Raw genomic sequence first — 19,721 nt, 5'->3', positions numbered from 1 at the left:
GAGGTTTTAGTTTACTAGCATAGCTAGGGGGGCGGTGATGGCTTCCAGATGCAGACCATCTGCCTCCACACTTCCCACCCTAGGGGCTGGGGCCTTGGGAAACCTTTGGTGTTTAACGTGCAAATCACACAGAGGGCATAGGCATCTTTGACAGGGGAGGGGCTGGGAGGTGGAGATGACTTTGCAAGGCCTCTAGGACCAGGGTAGGGTGGCAGAGGTGCAGCCAGAGCATCCCAGTGCCTCTGTAGACAGATGTAGGCCTTACATAAGACAGAGCTTTTGGGCTGGAAACATCAGTAAGTGGCAGAGCACCTGAGACAGCCCTGTTTATTACCCAGGTATGGCACCGTCACCAGCTTTTCTATATTTTATTTCTTGGACTCTAAAAACTTAGGTCTGCCGTGAACTCAGAGCAACACATCGTCTTAATTAATATCCCAGAATGCCAGGACAAGAGAAAACAGAGGTCTAGAGAGAGACGGTGACGAACCTGATGTCCACCAGCCTCCTGATGGCCCAGCCCCAAGTTAACTTTTTTTTTCCATATACAGTATGATCCATGTGGTCCCACTGCGATGATTTTACATGGATCAGTTAACAGACATACTGTAGTCGTGTATAAACAGAGCTGTGTAATTGTCAGCTGCGCGTATTATTCTCAGGAAAGTAATTCAGTCCCGCAGTGGTTCCTAGTAGGGACTAGAGTTTGAGGAACTTCCCCTTCCCCTTGGAATATCTGCAACCATGCAAAAGCCCCCAGAGTAAAAGCTTCAGCATCCCCGAGTCAGTGCAGCAAGTGTTGTCAGGCCTGACGCTGTGACAGAGTGTATGCAGATGTAGAAGAGCTGGCATCCTTTATCCGAAAGGCCTGGGACCAGAAATGTTTGCAGCTTCAGAGTCTGCGAGTTTCAAATGTTTGTATAAAAGACGTTGTAGACACAGGATGCAGATATAAACGCAAAATTCACTTGTGTTTCAAAAATCCCCCCATATGCACTGCCCGAAGGTGTAAGTGGTTCTTGGGGTCGTGGTTTTGAATTTTGTCCATAAAACCATTTGCTTGCTATGGAATTTTCGTTTGTGGTGTCCTGAGGACATACAGAAAGGTTTAGATTAGGGATGATACACTTGGATATAAGACTGAGGACCTAAATGTAGGGCTCTCCTCTCTTTTGTGGTTTTATCCCTTATCTCCCTGCAGCCCGAGGAAGAAGAGAGAGGAACAGACTCATTACCTAAAGGAAGGAAAAGAAATGGAAAAGAAAACTAACAGGGGATGGAGTGCTTCTCTCTCCTGATCAGTTCGGTTAGCAATGTACAATGAGGCAAAGCCTGTAAGGGCCCAGAAATGTAACTCCTGTTCTCTCGTAGCTTACTCTGTGACCAGGGACAAGAAACATGTACACTGGAAAGGATGTCCGATAAAATACCAATAGCATGAAAACTTGCAAATGAGCAGCTGTTGGAGAAGGACAATAGCTTTAGGCAAGGCAGCCTGGCGGTTAGAAGCATGGCTTGTCCGTCGGATAGAATTATATATGAATTCCATCTGGTTTGGTACTGGGTCTGTGACCTTTGGCAAATGCCTTGACACTTCTGAGTGTGGGTTTCTACCACTGTAACATGAGGCTAATAATTGCTCTTGCCTCCTAGGGGTTTTGTGAAGGTTAATAAAATAGCGCGTATGAATAACTGTGCGGTGCCTGACACATGACGGTGTTTCCAACCCTCTCCCTGCTGTTGCTGTGGCATTCCTTTGTGGTTGTCACAGTGGCCCAGGCTGTGTTTGTCTGGGCCTAAGCAGTGCTTAGAATTCACGGAGCAATCAAAGTACAAGGGCAAAACTGGATAAGGGGATGTGTCCAGGGCAGATACTGAGACATCTCATGAGGCTTTGATCCTAAAAGAAGATGGACAGGCAACCATGAGAGGAGGGGAAGCCAAGGGCATAAGGGCTGGGGCTTGGGAGGTAAGTAAAAAGATGAGGAACCAAAAGGAGGAGGCAGTAGGGGACCACGCCAATAATGCCTGGTGTTTGGTGAGTCCTTAGAAGCTGGGGAAAGAAGTGGGAGGTGAGGAGGTCTGGGCTCAGACATTACAGTAACGGCCACTTCTCATACTCAATTTGAGCTCCCTGATGAACGCCATTTTGGGGCCAAGCAGCAGAGAGTCACGTGTGTGGATCTGTGAGCTCTGCCTTCTCCAAGCTTCTGTTTCGTGGAGACTGAACACTCAGGAGACAGGGCCAGGCTTGGAGGACCAAGACTTGGTTTGTCATTGTGTTGGGTGTTCAGGGAGGCCCTGTCTTCCATGGACAGTGTGAACAGAATTTCACAAATGTGTGGTGGGAAGTAGAGGAACCTGACATCCTGTCTTGTTCTTTTCCCACTGAGGTCACTTGACAAAGCTGCACTACCCCTCTGGGCTTTCTTGGTTTTAATACGAGGAAGGGAGGGAGGTCAACGGCTCCTATAATCATAAGAGAAAGTGCCAGAACCGGCAGCAAATTGGCAGAGGGTTGGCATCTGGGCAAAGGTGATGATGAAGGTTTGAACGTTGAAAGATGCATGTGCGGGGCTTAGGGTGCACCTCGGTGGTAGAGTCCATGATTAGCGTGTACAAGGCCCAGGTGCTGCTCCCATCACCACTCAAAGAGGGAGAAGGGAGCGAAGGGAGCACAAGCCTGTGAGTAAGTAGTAAGAAGGTGCTTTTCAGAAATAAGATTTTCAGGAGACCCGGCTAAAGAAGCGCCCCCACTAGAACTTGGTCACCCGCACGGAGCTCGCTGGCCTTGTGACAGTCTCGGCGAGCAGCAGCCTTGGCATCGGTCTGTTTAAGAACAAGCCTCTCCACCACACTCTCTGTAACCTAGGAAATGCACTAGCGTTGATCTATTACGTTGTGTGAAAATATGACCCCCAAAATAAACTACTGGAGTACAGGGCAGGCATCATGGCAAAGGATATGAGAGAGGAGAACTGATCGGACCTGTACATGACACTGTGTGCTGTGTTGGGAGGAGAGAGAGAGGGAAGAAAAAAAAACAAAGGCTGGCTGGGATTTTAAAAAGAAAGCTCTGTAGTGTCGAAAAGAGTTCTCTTCGCTTACCCTCGTGTGCCTCTCAAAAAGAGAGACCTTGTGACTCTCCCATTTTCCAGATGATGAGATTAACGTTCCCATCGATGTGGGCAATTAGGTAGCAGCTGGCAGACACAATTAGGCTAAGCCTTTCCACCCACTTTCCAGACTTTCCAGACTGCACAGTTAGTACACTGGCTAGATCTCCTTGAACTACAGAAAGACACTTGGCTCTACCCATCTTCCTCGCCTTGCAACCATCCCAGTAATGGGAAAGAGTACAGAATGACCAGATACAGTGCTCCAGTGTGCGTCGCCCACCCCTCCACCCCCACACGCCAGGAGGAAAGCATGTGACTTTCATCAGTCACGAAACAGAGAGAGCAGTGTCTGAACCCCATGGAACTGAGGAGCCACTGGCCTGCCACTCTTGCGGAAGGACTTGGTGCCCTGCCCCTCCCCAGGTAGCAGAGGGAAGCCCCTAATTACTTCCGGGTCCTCTGGAGAACATGGTCATTAGTTGGGGACTCCCCTCCGTGCAGCTACTCCAAGCTGGATGTATGGTCCCATTCTCTGCGGCCTGTCTGGGAGGATAAGGGTGCTAAGTTGAAAAGTAAACAGTTGCGCAAACAAACTGATCTGGAAGAAAAGACTGAGGAGAAACCTACCTGTGTGCTGTCACTCACTGGGCGAGTATTAACTGCCTACTGGGGGCAAGCACTGTGTTCATTCGGTAGCAAATAAAGGTGCAGCAAGTAAGCAAGAGAAGTCAGAAAGAAGCAGAACTCAGCTAGAGAGGAAAGAATTAGAGACAGAGATGGCAAGCCGTTCTCCAGCATTACGTGAGATGACCCAACCCCCCCCCCCCCGCCCCCTTACAAATTGTTTTAAAAAGAAATGTCCCCTGGCCCTGTCTTTCTCGGCAGTCATGTTTCCCTCTGTTTTTCAGTTTCTATTTGCGAGGACTCTGCAGGACATGCATTCCAGAAGGGAAAATCGATAGCCCTGTCTCTGCCAGCCAGCAGAATTTGGAATTGACGGTTTGAAAACAAAGGCGAGCAGGCAGTCTTTGTGTTATCTGCTTAGGCTGTGCAGGAGCACAGCCTCCACCAGAGATTAATGAGAACTGTCTCCGCCCCGTGAGAGGGTGAGGGAGGAGCAGGGAGGGACATTAGCCCCAATTCCTTGGTGGCATCTGTGTTGGCAGATCATTTTGTCACCCTACCTGAACCTGCACCTGTACTCGTCACCCCCAAATGAAGGCTCTAGATGATCTATGCCCCTTGGCTTAGCTAGCGTGCATGTGTGCGCGCACACGCCCACACAAACTTCATTTCCACCCCTTGGTCACCACAGTTACCTTCCTGCCTCATAACCTTTGCTCTCTGCTGTTCCAGTACAGGATGCTGTCACCTTCCCACTCCTGATGCTTCAGGTCCAGCCCACAGCTGCCTTCTCAGGTCTGTGTAAGGCAACTCCCTCCCCCCCACCCCCCGCCGCCACTGCCCTCCATATTTATCCCAATTACCTAGTTATGTTTCTTCAAAGCACTTACTAACCCCTGAAATGACCTTGCTAATTGGTCAGCTGGTTTCTCTATGCCTCACAGAACTAACCTGTCCATAGACATTCTGCCGAACTTCATGACAGAGGTTCACAGTGCCCAGGTGGTTCATGGCAGAAGGTAAGGTTGATCGAAGCCATCGAAGGCACAGATGGGTCTCTCTAGAACCACTGGTGGATAGTACCTACCAGAATCCATGTGCAAATACTTGATACAAAATAACATTACAAGAGGAATAAGACCCTCCTCATACTTAAGGGTTCACAGCTTAACAACAGGATGGACAGACAGACTTGCATGTATAGGACATGGGGCAAGGGCTCTGTCATAAGTAGCTTCAGTTGTCAACTTGACACATCTGTGAAAGGAGAAAGCTCAAAAGAGGGATCGCCTCCCTTGGATTGGCCCATAGGCACATCTGTGAGGCATCTTCTTGTACAGAAGGGCTCAGCCCACTGCGGGTGGTGCCATCCTTAGGCAGCTGCGCCATAGCTATGTTAAAGATAGCTGAGTGTTAGCCTGGAAAGATGCCAGTGAGCAGTTTTCCTTCGTGGCTCCCGCCTCTGTTCAGTCCTTGGTTCCTGCCTTGGCTTCCTTCAAAGATGTAATCTGTAAGCTAAATAAACCGTTTCCCCCCTGAAAGTATTTGTGGTCAGATTTTTATCACAGTAACACAAAGGAAACTGACAGATTTTGCTGGGCATTAGGGCAAGGATGTGGAGAGAATCAGGAAGCCGCATGTGTTAGGTTTTGAAGGATGAGCAAGAGTTCACTCAAGACCAGGATATTCCCAACATAAGGAACAGTGTGTGGAAAAAAAAAATCAGCAAGGAGAGGACCGAGTGTGGAAGAATTCATCTTATCGGACATGTGTGCCTGGAGCACACCAGCACAAGAGGCAAGAAAGAGATCAGGTTAGAGAGTCGGAAGGTAAGGGGAGGGACCGGAAAACCAGAAGCCAAAGTGATGAGGGTCTAAGAGGCTCTAGATGATCTCCGTCCCTCGCCTTAGTGAGGAGCTTGGTGAGACTGTCACCAGAGAATGGTGTCTCCAGAATCGGTGCGGAGGACAGATTTTTTTTCCAGAAAAGATTGGAGCTGGAGTGGCCAGTATGGAGATTTAGACAGTGGTTCAGAAATTATGGGGGCCTGATGGGGTATGCAGACATGAGGGCTACCAGGTTGACTTCAGTGTCTGTCCTCAGCTTTTCAAGTAGAAGCAGAGGTAGACCTTGTGCAAGTAACCTCCGCGGACGCTGACACATGGGGACAATGCCTGTCCTTTCTCAGGGGTGCGAGGGGGACAGGCCTGTGTTTGAAGAGGGATTTGAGAATTTCTGTACTCCCCGAAGACCTAAAATGGGGGTATCCAGTTTTTCCTGCTGTATGTTCCTGGCTGAGTGCTAGCTTCAGATATTCTGCTGTAGGTGCTGTAGGTGCCTGCCCGCCTTCCCTCCTTCCTTCCCTCCATCTGCCCTTCCTTTCTTCCATATATCTCTCCTTTCTTCTGTCTGTCCTTCCTTCTTTCCTTGTATCTATCCTTCCTTCCAACTGTCGTTCCTTGTTTCTGTTTGTCCTTCTCGTCTTCCTTCTATCCTTCCTTCCTTCCGTCTGTTCTTCTTTCTATCTGTCTTTTCTTCTGTCTGTCCTTTCGTCCCTCCCTCCTTCCTTACTTTCTTTCTTCCCTCCTTCCTTCCATCACTCCTTCCCTCCCCTTGTCTCTTCCTTTGTCCTCCATTTTTTCCACCCTCCTGTCACAATCACCACTGTGTCCTTACCCTTGCCAGGCTCCAAGTCGTTCCTAGCAATTAAACAAAGTCCCACCCACCCACCCTGCTCTGAGGAGTTTCTGTCTGCAGAGGGAGATAGCAGCACAAAGAGGAAGTTAATGTGATAGGTGACCCCCTCTAGCACTGGCCATGCCTACCATGTGGCCAGCAGAGTGAGTGGTCCTTAAACACTGGCTGAGAAAAACAATAGACGAAGTAGGTAAATTAGACTGTATCAGCCTGGAAAACATAGGATGCCGCGTTTTGCAGAGGCAGAGGAATGGTGGTAAGTGGCCCAGAAACTCTGCCTGGAAGTTGCACAAAAGAAAGCCACAGTCATAGCTCTCCGTGCTTTGTTGGCATCCTCCCCTGGCCTCTGCGTCACCCCATCCTAAATTGTGATTGGGCATGACTGTCCTTCTCCAGTGGCCTGCAACGGTATCTAAAGGGGGAGATCAAGTCTGGCGTTTAAGAAGTGGTTCTCTGCTTGCCACACAGTAGGTGCACAACAATTAAAAAAAATGACTGCTGGGTGAATGGACAGCTTTCAGTAGAGCCTCTGATGGACAGAGAACACCCAGAGCTCTGACTGGGAGAATCAAGCCAAGGCAGCGAGAATAAACCCAGAGAAGCCTCTGTGGTTTTCAGGATAATGGAGACCATTATTCTTGATCCAGCATTAAAATTTATTATCTGGGACAATTTTTTTTGTGTGGGCCAATTTAAAAAAAAAAAACCTTGTTACAGATATTTAACCCCCTCTAAGCACAAAACCCACAGGAAGCAAGGGGTTTTACACAAAGATCCAGGATGGCTCCACAGAAACCTTGCCAAGGAAGCATGGGGCCTGTAGGCCTCTTAGACGTGGACCCAGGGATCTTAGTAGAATTTGACTGTTGGACTGAGCTCTTGCCTGGAGATTTTTGGATTGAATGAGAAATGAAAGGGGCTTAAGAAGAGACGAGCTATGGTGGCCCTCACCCTCAGACAGTCTGCAGGTCCTTCATCCTGTTGGTGTCAGTTTAGTGTACTGATAAAAAAAAATTTTTGAGTTTTAGAGAAGAAAAAACTGAGAAAAAATTATTTTACAATTCTATATATTCTGCTTACTCTCTGTGTATACTTTGGGCAAAATTTTTAACCAGTACAAGCCATAGTCTTCTACTGGGTAAGGCATTTTTAAGGAACTGGTGAGGAGTCGAGCGAGGAAGCCATGCCCCTTGCCTTTGTATACGTCTCTACAGTCTGCACAAAGTCTTTGTGTCATCTCATTTAATTGTCACCACAAGCTGATAAATGGGAACTGTGTCTTCCTTTAGACAGAGATGGAAATGGGTCCAGGCAGGAGAGCTGGTCCTGGCAAGACAAGACAGTGCTCCCTGGATGGTGTGGGCACAGTTAGTGAATGATTCAGAGAAGCTTTCAGTCTAGTGGAATGGATGGAGAAAGTCTTGAAGTAAACAAGGGATCCTGATCAGCTGGAAAAGTATTTCTGTCCCTGCTCTAGCCAAGACCTGAGGCAGGCTGTGTTATCCACCGGTGCCAAGGGTTTAAAAAAAAAAACAAACCACCAAGATAGCTCCAAGGTGTTTTAATTAATAGGCTGTATTAGTTAATTAATTTCATTAACCCCTTCATGTTTTAACAGTAGCATATATATATATATAATTATTATATGTAAATAGATTATATATTTTATATAGCTATATAAATTCAGTTTTCAGACTGTTAAAACAGGAATCTTAGGGGCTGGGAGCATACACAGGAGTCGAGTGAGCACCTGGCAGATGCATGTCGAGCATTCACACAGGGAGTCACCAGGAGAGCCAGGACTAGATCCACTTTGAGTCCCTAGCATTGAAATCTGTCCCTCAGCGATGACTTAAGATCAAAAGAACCTGCCGTGCCAGGGATGACATTCTCTGTTTCCACCGAGATGGGCAGGTGACAGATAAGAGCCATGTTTGCACTCAGACCCTGACTCTGGCACCCATGTGATCATAAGCTTATTACACACCTTTCTTTGCACCAGCCCCTGCATGGTAACTGGAAATAATTCTCACTCCCAGAGATCTTTATGGATAAGAATCAGTTTTTCTGCTTCTATCTCATTCTCAAAGAATTAATTTGACTCCAATTATTATAACTAATGACTGAATAGTCCTTTCCCAGATGAATACATACCAAAGAAGGCCATACCTACAGGGCCCTGGCCCCAGGTCAACACTACCTTTTAAAAACAATTTCACCACACCCACTCTCACTTATTTCAAGGAAGTCGTCCCATCCAGACCTATGACTTTTCATGGGTCAGAGGAAAAACCAGCCTGTGTCCTCATCTACCCAGTCCTTTTTCCTGCCACCACTAAGTCACAGAAAGTCCTAGAAGAACCCAGGCATACCAAGTTCAGTGGCAACCTATGGCAGAGTGAAACACACACACACACACACACACACACACACACACACACACACACACACACCAAAAATGTCCACATCCTAATCTCTGGGTAAGTGAGAACTTCAAAGATGTGGTTAAATTAAGGATCTTGAAATGAATATATATTATCCTGGGCCATTGGTGTGGGCTCAGGGTAACTAAAAGGATCTTTAGATGAGAAAAGGCATGTTCCAGAAGAGAGAGAAAAGGTCAGATGCTCCAGATGGGGCCTGCCTGGGTCTTAGATAGCCCCTGTCTACAAAGATTGCCCCTAAGACCAGGCAGAAGCAACATGATCTTACCCACCCCTTGATGCTACCCCACTGAACTCCATGCAGGACTCTGACCTCCAGGACTCTTGAGAAACTCATGTTGCTTAGAGGTGCTACTATTGCTGCTGTGCTTAGCTTGTTACGGGCCCTCTTGCCTCAGTTTCCTTATCTGCTAGACTATTGACATAAGGTCAACAAATTGCAAGTCTGTTTTATTTTATTTTTTTAGATTTTTCTTTTCTTTTTAAAAATTTTATTATTGTTGTAATTTATTCACATTACATCCTGATTGTAATCCCCTCACTCTTATCTTCCTGTTCCTACCCTCCCTCCCTTTTCTGCTCTATAAATCCACACATGACAGTCATTTTTTAATGATGATAAGATTTCAATTGCCTTGACTAGACATTAGAGGTCAACGAGACTTTTGCTGAACAAAGAGTGTGTAGGCCAGGTATACTTGAAAAATCACAGGTCTGTCAAGATGGCTAAGTCTATGGCTCTTTGAAACCATCTCCCATTGGAGAAGAGATAGGTCTAGTCACTGAGATAAACTCAGCTGCAGAGTCAAGAAGCACCTTGGACTCGCTTTTTAGACCAGGCTAGCCTTGAACTAGCCTGCCTCTGCCTCCCCAAGTTCTGGGAATACATGCATGAGCCACCGTGCCCGGCTCAGTATTTGCAATTGGTAACAGTCTCTCTATCGCCAGTCCTCAGGCGCAGGTGCCCAAACACCAATTCGTTTTAATTGCAGATGAAGAGTCCTTCTGCCAAGGAAGCAGCCTAGCCAAGCCACTAAGTGCCAGTGGCTAAGATTTGGTGTACGTGGTATGCAGATAGTTCAGCAACACATCGCAGAGCCTCCATCTAAACAGAATCCTGTGGTGGAAGCTGCAGCCTTTTTGTGCTCATAGAAAGGATATTTTGAGGGGCTTGAGGGTTGAAGTAACTTAACCCCAAATGCTCTTATTTCTGCCTGCCCTTCACAAAGAATCAACAGAGACAGCCTGAGAAAGGACAGGTCAGGTCAAACAGAATTCTTTGTTCTTCTTGGTCAGTCATGGATTCTTACAGAGCTCTGCTGATTCTCTTTGTCACCCAGTTAATCCTTAGGACAGCCTTATGATCACTACCAGCTGACAAGTAATGAAACTATAGGCCACAAAAGCAAAGTGATGTGCCAAGTCACCAGCTTAAAAGTGGCAGAGCTGGGATTTGAACTCAAATCTTAAGTATGGACTCAGTAACTGCAGCCACTACACTACACTGACAATGAACTCAAGGCACTCAGAAAGAGTAGGCCAAACCCTACTTCTAACAAAATTGTATTTGGAGTTTCCAAAATCAGTAGGGCAAGGCTTATAGCTCAAAGGTAGAGCAACATCTTGACACCTATAAGGCCCTGGAATTCACACACACACACACACACACACACACACACACACACGTGACTTTTGCTTAAAAGCATGAACCTCTGGTTGCTTTGGAAAGATCCAATGTGTTAACTGGATTTTAATAAACTGGAACTGAATGGCAGGGTCTCTCTTCTGTCACCTGTGCTCATATAGATATAGTGATGATTCTGGAATTTTGGTTTCTTTAAAAACACAGAGGTGGGGTGCTTACTGTGGCGGGCTTGGGACTGTCTGCAGCAGTTGACTATGATTTGCCTCATGCTCTAGCAGAGGCATGGTTGTGCCAGTTGCAGATAGTGATGTTTGGAATGCTGGGAACTTTTAAGAAGGTATATAAATGCTAGAGCCCCAATTTTTTTTGGTGAGAGGGGAGATGGTTGTTGGTCAGTCAGGAGGGTTGGTGGCGGTTTGTTAGTAGTCATGCTCAAAGAAGACACAAGAAGAAAGAAATTAAATTCAATGGTTTCTACCTCTCTCCTCTCTATCCTTCTTCTTCTCCTATCTAGTTAAGAGGTGAATTGGGGAGGCGAGGGATAAAGGGCAGGAAAAAGAAGAACCCACAAAGTAGCAAAACAGGCTACATATAGACACACTTAAAGGAAGAGTGTCCAGCCCACCTTCCCCTTGGCAAGTCCAGATGCCTCTGATAGGGTCATTAGGGATCCCTCTTTATGCTTGTCAGCTGCTGACTCTGTGGCTCTCTAATCTTCCTGTCTTCACCTTGCCTCCTCAATAATGATGACGATGATGGTGGTGATGATGATGATGATGGTGATGATGATGACTATGATGATGGTGGTGGTGGTGGTGATGATGATGATGATGATGATGATGATGCTTATTAGCCCTTGCCCAGGCCACAGTTCTCACTGTAGTCAGAGGAGATGACAAGTGGGAAGAACTTAGCCCAGATCGTGGCACCAAATGATGCTGAATAAACTCGAATGTTCCGCACCCTGTTCCCAGGTCATCATCTACTTGCCCTGATGCTAAGCACGTCATCCCACAGTTGAGCCGTTGGGCTTCTGGGCTTGGGAGTTTGGTCTAGAGCACTTCCTCAGAAGCGATATGTCAATGTTAAAGCCTTCAGCGAAATATTTTAAACTCAAATATTGCAAGCTGACACATGTCACATGGCTAGAGCCTGAGTGCTGTCTGAGGCATAACTGTGGCTGACTGGAGACATGGGCTCTGTGCCACCAGCCATTTAGGGACAGCAGATGCATCTGGGCCAAGTGTTTAACAATTTACATACGCTGTTAGTTGAAAGAAGTAAAACAATCAACTTTTATCTTAATCACCTGGTTTTGAATATCTGCACCTAATGCAAAAAATCTTTTTAAATTATTTGTTTATTTTTGTAACGCCAGGGATTAAACAGGGTTTTGTGCCTGCAAGGCGAGGACTGTACTAACCAAGCCACGTTCCCAACCACGAAATCTTTATAAACCCTGAGTGACGATGAGGGGTAATACACCCTAAGTTTGCTCTTCAGCACAGGAAGTCAGCGGAGAGGGATGGAAGGGGGGGAACCTGGATACTGTGTGTCTGCACCACGCAGTCTAAAGCAAATCACTTATGGTCACATTCAGCCACAGCTCTCTAACTAGGACTCAGCTCCTACTTCTGGGGCCAACCCTCTGCAGATGGCAGAAGGGACTACAGGTGTTAACTATCCGTCTTACAGTCAGCCCAAGGTGTCAGTCATCGATCGGATCCTTGCTAACTTGTTGGCAAGTCACGATATGCCATATTCTATAAATCAGTGAAAATCCACGTGTATCCAGAGGCCTTGAAAGAGTGACACTGGTGGTGGTAGTTGAGATGGCCTGGGAGAGGGCTGGTTTAGAAGGAGGTGTGTGTGAGATGCGTTCATATGGACCTTTGTTAATCATCTTGGCACGAGTGACTTGGGAATTGAACTGCCTTACCGGGAGCTAGGTTTGTGCCATCAGGATATGGATCTGGCCCACTGCGGAAGCGAGGGATCTTGTCCTACTTCTTTCTAAGTCACAGCAGTGGTCACTGTCGCTGAAGCATCCCAGACTCTTTAAATCCCAAAGGAACAAAACACATTGCTCATCTCCACTCATGATTCATTGCCAGAAGTTGTCACTCGGAGTGAACTCACTTGTGTGGCTGCCCTGTCACCGGCATCACCTCATCCTCTCATCCTGTCACCAACTGTCACCAACAGCCTCTTCTTTAGAAACAGGGGAGAGTTATGAACTCAGAAGTCCTCTCCATACCTTCCTTTATCCCTGGCCTGCTCTAGAATTTCTCTCTGTTGTTTTGTTTTTATTTTTATTTTATTATTATTTTTTTCGAGATAGCTATCAGTTAGGTCAGGCTAGCCTCAGACTCACTGTGTAACTGAGGTAGCTAGCTTTCAACTCCTGGTCTTCCTGACTCCAGTCCCCAAGTGCTGGGATTGCAAGTGTCTATCAACGCTCTGGGCCACATGCAGAATCCCTGCAATGCGTTTTGAAAACCACCTGGTCCAGAGCCTTCTGCATCCTGTTAGTGACGTACTTCCTGTGGTCTGCGGATGAATGGATGAGTGACGGCTCCTGGTCAAGGGCCAGGAGTCTGCACTTTGACCTGATTTCAACCTAATGTGCGTGAGACGCATTCACATGTACCGTTCTTAATTGTCCTCAGCACAAGTGACTTTGGCCTTGGATTTTCTCTACCAAGAAACTGAGTTGGTGGCATTAGGCTATGGAGCTATTTTCTTGTTGGCAGTGCAGCCTTTGAGGCTGAAATGGAGATGGATCTGAGTTTAAGAACTGTCCTCCCCACTGACCTTAGGCAAGCATTTGATATCTTGATGCTTGGTTTTGTTGTTGTTGTTGTTGTTGTTGTTTTCATGAGTACTCAAGGATGCCGCTGAATCAATGTCTGGGCGATGGTTAGGCAGTGACTCAGCACTTCAAATGTAGATTCTTGTTAATTTGACTCACTATTGTGACAGCCCAGTAGAGCAGAATTACTCCTCTCTTGAAGATGAGGAAATTTAGTCTCAGCAAGGTTGGGTGGTCATATACTGCACAGTGGAAATAAAATCCATAATGGTGTTACTCAAATTATTAATGACTCTTAAAACACTGGTGGAATTCAATCCAGAATCAAAACAAGAGCAAAGCAACTGGAGGACAGCAAGAGGGCCCCACAGCACACTGGGAAGTGTTGAGTGTGCTTGACCGTGTGCTGTTGACATCTGCCCAAGCCTGAGGGACGCAGAGAGTGTAGCTATAGCTCACACTGACTTCTCTGTGCTCATTACCCAAGCTTTTGTTGCTCTGAATTTGTCATTCCCTGGGATCGTCGTCAGAGGGGAGGTCCCGTTCCCAACAATGGATTCTGGACTGATGGGGGTTTGCTTATGTGGAACACAGCCATAGAACAATGCCTCCTTTCAGTGACTCCAAAGGTTTTTGTTTCCCTCAAACAGTGGAAGCTGGAGGCCCTCTGCTTTTCTCAGGAGTCCGCTAGAGTTCTTCCTTGTGAACACCCACCAGCTGTGGATAGAGTCTGGCCCTATGTTCAGTGGCTACAAGAACCGTAGCTGCACCTTGCGAAAATAACCCTGCTGGCCTATGAGCTGCTGCTATCTGCCCAAGGCCAGATTAAGCGATATACGTCTCTGAGAAAAGGCAAGGAGCCTTTCAAAAAGGGTTCGTTCGCCATGGTTGCTATTGACATGTGTGGTGATATACACCTATTATCTCAGTGCTTGGGAAACTGAGACAGGAGGATGGCCTCACGTTTTAGGCTAGCCTGGGCTGCCTAATGAGACTCTGGTGGGGGAGGTCTCTTTCTCATTTTTGTTACTCCACCAGGACTGTTTGCTTTACACTTGGGGTGGGAGGGCAAAGGGTCTTTACTAGGACTGAGAAAGCATTTGATAAAGGGATGAAGCCATTCAAAACACGAAACAAGAACAATTTTTAAGTTTTTTTGAAAGTGAACAAAATACAAGCACCCACATGATGAAAATGAAATAAAACAAAAGTACATTTAAAATTTTGAAAATTATTTACATATTACAGACATGGGGGAAAGGTCAGAAAGATATGGAGCTAGCAGTAGTTATCTATAAGTGGTAGACACTTAAGTGGTTTTGTTTTTTTAATCAACTTCATTAAGGTATAATCCACCTTTGATAAAAATGCATCCATTTTTACCATGCTGCTCAAGGCATTTCACAAATGAACCATCCTAAAGACACCGCTAAGAATGGTCTCTGAATACCATACAGCCCACCCCTCCCCCATGCAGAGACCCTGCTGCTGCGTTCTTTCACTATAGTTTTGCATGGAGAGTTCCTTCCATTAGCAAAATCATTTGTAGTCTTGGCTAGCTTGCTTCTTAACATGCAGCATGATATTTACAAGTTTGCCTTATACTGTCTGTCATTGATTTGTTTTTACAGCTGAGTAGTATTCTGCTGTATGGAGCTGTTCCCATTGTAGCTCTTGAATTTTTCTGTTGATAGGCATTTAAGATCTCTCCAAGTTTGGGTTATTCTGAATAAAGCTGAGCACACAACATTTTAAGTCTTTGTGTGGCTATGTTTGCATTTCCATATGGTAAATAGGGGTTGTTGTTGTTTTTAATATGTCCTCAGTAAACATATTTAACAATGAAAACAAATACCAGAGTAAGGGAACCCTGTGCTGTGACTCAGAGTTTTAGAAAACAAACCTAAGTTGTCAAAGAAAACCTTACTCCATATATATTGTTCATGGCTGCTTTGGTTCCAGACAGCACGTCCAACTTCTCTTGAAATGTAGAGGTGATTAGAAAGGGTTTTTTTTTCTTTTCCTTGAATGCTTGGTAAGAATTTAACAATACACTGAACTGAAAAAGCAGAAGGCAACCTTTGGCCCTGGCACCAGGAACAATTAGTACAAGTCCCTTAATGGGACAGCTAGTGGCAGCATTCAACAAACCCAGACCCTGCAAGCCGTCTGCTCAGTTTTCATAAATGTACCTCAGTACCCTCAGAAGGCTCTGGTAATGTGTGGGCAAAGGGTCACTTGCAGAGAAAAATGTCATAGGAGCTACCCAAATCCCTGCCAATGGGACTCTAGGTAAACAAACTGTGGTGTGGGTCATTCATTCGTTAGACTATTATAGGATATTTTTAAAGGGTAAGATAGATCTCCATGTTTGACACAAACGGCACCCTACACATGAGAAAACAAGGTGCAAACTGGTCCGAACAGACCTGTGACACTTGAGTCTGTGGGATCTGCATCCTCCAATTCTACAATTATGGATTGTAAGTATTTAGAGAAAATTGTGTCCGTGCTAACCATGTATTGGATTTTCCCTTGTTATTTTCCAAGCAGTCTAACAATGACTTACACAGTATTTACATTTATTGCATATTGTGAACAGTTAGGGGCTATTTAATAGTTAGAGGATTGAGTCAGATTATGTTAAACTGCACTGTGTTATGTAAAGCATTTGGGCACTGCAGATTTGGAAAGGAACCGCTAGACCTGTGTTTGTTCTTTTAGGCTTTTATACATGTGAAATATCTGTGGGCAGTTTCATTGGGAACCTTTGTCATACCTTCTGAAAAGGCAAACTATGGAACTAGGCCATGAGCAAAGGCTGCTGTTTTCACCCTTGTCTCCTTGACACACTCCAAAATGTGCTTTTATCACACCTATCTGTTTGTATGTTAAATCATTTTATTTGTTTTAGCCTGAAGGAAGGAAACATTCCTGTTTCACCCACTTTGCTCACAGCCCTCTGAGCTGGCCATACCCAAGCTACTCTGTTACCCCCCACGCTGACCTCTTCTGTAACTGGAAACCGTGGTCATCACCATCTGCTTAAGCGTAGCCAAAGCCAAGGTGTGGCTCCTTGTTTCCAATGAGGGGAATTATTGGTATTCCACAGGCCTCTCTGATTGTGGCCTGGACCAGCCCTGAAATATCTTTCAACAACGAATCACCAGCAGCCAACCCCACGACCTTTGGAAAATGAATTTGCTTGCCTTTGGGCTGGCCCCCAGTTCTCATGCCCAACTAAAATGTCAATTAGATCACCGCTGGATATCGCTTTGTCTGCTTAAGTATTTTCAGCTCACAAGCCCATAAATGGTAAATGTTTCCTTGTGTCTTTCTAAAAAATATATAAATAAAAAAAGACCACACCACACCCAAGTTCAGCATATGTCCCTGGCTCTGTGTGGCTCTGGGGAGCAAGGGGAGTCAGCTCATTATGAGAAAATACACACTCTGAGCTATCCAGCATGTTCAACATGATAACAGGCTGAATTGATGTGGGTCTGAAGGCTGCTGGCTCATGATGGGTCTCCTTACCTCCCAGCCCACATTGGTACCACAGCCAGACAATGAAGGAGGACATGACTTCCTTTAGGTGTTGTAGACCAAAAAAAAAAAAAAAAGAAAAGAAAAAAAGTGAATTTGAGAGAGGTGTAGCTAAGTAATAGACTTGCAGCACACAGCACAGAGTAGTAAAGAAGATATCACTGTGTGGTAAATCTTAGTTAATTCTGACCAGCTTTTTGGAGTTTCCTATACTCAAATTTTAGGACACAGGAGTTAGAACACAAAGATTTTTCCCAAGATTTTTCTTTAAGCTAAAGTCTTCATTCCTTTGAACCTGCCCTTTCTCTCCTATGACTTGTTTTAAATATCTCTAGATATTCTTTTGACCCGTGTCAGCCGTAGGCATGTTGTCCAGCCACATAAAAAATAAATAAATAAATAGAGGGCGGAGCCCAGATTCACCACTGCAGACTCACTGGGTAGAGAGCGGGGTTGGGATCTCTTATAACTCCCATCTTGCTGCTGCTTCCCAGCTGCTTGGGGTAAGAAGGACCCATCTCTGCTGTGCTCATCACTCCTGGTCCAGGGGTTCTCGCTTTGACTCTTAAGAGGTTAACTCACCCTGTGCCTTGGAGCCTGAAAGGCTCCCATCAGACCAGACAGACTTTCTGCATCCTATGCCATCTTAAATGGTGGCTGTCAGTGAACTTCTTCGTGCAGTTGCTTCACGGCCTTTATATGTTCCCAGCAATCTGAGTCGCCCTTGAGCAACAGCTGAGGATGTAGCTCCATGGTAGATCCACAGCATTGTGGGAGGAAAAAAAAAATTAGGACAGAGGTATGACTCAGTGGTAGAGCACCTACCCAGCACTTTTTAAGGCCTTATCTTTGATCCCCAGCATCACACACACACACACACACACACACACACACACACACACACACACACACCACAAGATGAAAACTGCACTAAGGAGTACAAGTGCAATGTCAATGTGTGGGTTTTTTAGTTGCCATGCACAAGATAAATCTTCTTGGTGAGCTACCAACCCCAGACCCTTTTCTGGAATTAGTTCCTTAATGCAATTAGATTTCCAAAAATGATTTTCTTCCTTTGCCGTTTTACTGCTGAAGTGGGCATGGGAAGTGCTTTTATGCTAAGTGGTTTGGCAAGCGCACAGTTCCTTTGCTGCAGCCAGCCCTTCTGCCTATTGCATTGCGGGGCCTCAGAATTCGCCTCCCTCTACTGACTCACAGACTTAACAAGCTAGAAAGGGTTTTAAGAAATGAACCGCACGGTCCAAGTTTCTCCTTTTACAACTTGGAGATTCAATTTGCCCAGGACTATTTGGATGGTCAGCAAGAGCTGTGCCCAACTGAGCCTTCCTTTGTTTCCTGATGTTAACTCATAAAGGTGTCGGAGCAGTGACACAGGGAGGCCAATACCACTGAAAGAAACATTCGTTATTGCTGACAGTCTTCATAGGAATGAAGAGCCCCGTGTCCTGTGCAATATGTGGTAGGGTGCTCCAGAAGTAGCCAAGAGAGAAGCAGAGTGTGTGTGTGTTGGGGGGTATCCACAGCTTTTGGGGGTGTTTCCCACTGAAAAATTAGGCCAGGCATGGAAACAGCCCAGGACTGGATGGTTTGGATAATTCCAGTGGGGACAGAGATGTGGGAGCCGGTCCTAAGTATATATGATACCTGGCCCAGGACTGGTTCGAATGGAGAGATTCTGGCTTACTGCGTGAGAACTGTTTAAAAAGAGTGATTGTGAGCATAGATTGGTTGGTTTGTACAGAAATGGTGGGCTCACCCTCAGCTGTCTACTAGCCCTAGGAATTAACTAGCTCTGTGAGGGGCATTCTCCCTGTCAGCAAGTCCCCTTTACACAATGCCAAGCCATCAATAAGCCACAGAAAATAAAAACTGTATTATTCTCTCACCAAGTCCCCAGGAGTCCATTCTGTCCCTCTGAGCCCCCGCATCTTACCAAATTTAAAAAGGCAAGTATACCCAAAATCTATGCCATTTCTGACTCGAGGCTACAGGTTATCTTCATGTACAGCATTTGTCTTTTGTTTTTTGTTTTTGCCACCGTGTGTCACTTTTTCTCCCCTCGACGGTATGATTAGAGATTTGACAACCCAGGTCTGACTTCCCTGTTGAATGCCACCTTAAGATTTTTAAGTAGGCATTAAGTTTACCCTTTCTTCTGAGCCTCGCTTTCATCTTCCTTTGGAAATAATGGACTTAGGACCAATGATCTCTAGTTGTATCCACCATGGTTGAAGCCACCACGGTTATACTCTGAGTCTCCTGCTACAGTCACCCATAGGGCTGGGCTCTTCTTTAGCAACATTGAAGCCCATATTAATGGAAAGTGAGTTACTTTTCTACTTAGCTCTCTCTCTCCATCAGTATGATAAAATACCTGAGATACTTAACTCATAAATAGAAAATGTTTATTCTGGCTGATGGTTTCAGATGCTCCTGACCAAGATGGAATAGATTCATTACTTTGGGCCTTTGGTGAGCGTAACACATTGTGGTAGGGACATGACAAGCAAACTACTTTCCTCCTGATCCAAGAAGTAAGAAAGACAGTTGTAAGAAAGGCCCCTCAAGCTTCTTTGATAGAATACCCTCGGTGACCTGATGACCAGCGACTAGGCTCTACCTCCAAAAGTTCTCGTCACCTTCCAACAGTGTCACCCTGGAGATCAAGACTAAACACATGGTTGAACATTGGAGAAACACTCCTCCAGACCGCAGCACTGTAGTGACTTACAGGCAGACAGTTGAGCGGGCAGATAGGCAGGTGGGCAAGTAGGTAGCAGCGATGGCTCCTAGGAAATCTCCTCACTATAGAT

The 19,721-nt window shown here is 45.8% G+C and overlaps 1 protein-coding gene across 1 annotated transcript in view; it reads left to right on the top strand.

The window, feature by feature from the left end:
• The window catches only part of SLIT3 (slit guidance ligand 3), a 584,284-nt gene that overhangs the window by 389,386 nt on the left and 175,177 nt on the right, over window positions 1-19,721 (top strand). The gene's annotated exons all lie outside the window — the stretch shown is intronic.

The sequence above is a fragment of the Acomys minous genome (genome assembly GCF_964271855.1).
Source record: "Acomys minous genome assembly, chromosome: 16".
NCBI lineage: Eukaryota > Metazoa > Chordata > Mammalia > Rodentia > Muridae > Acomys > Acomys minous.
Note: the sequence above shows the minus strand (reverse complement) of the source record. Positions and strands in the feature narration are given on the sequence as shown.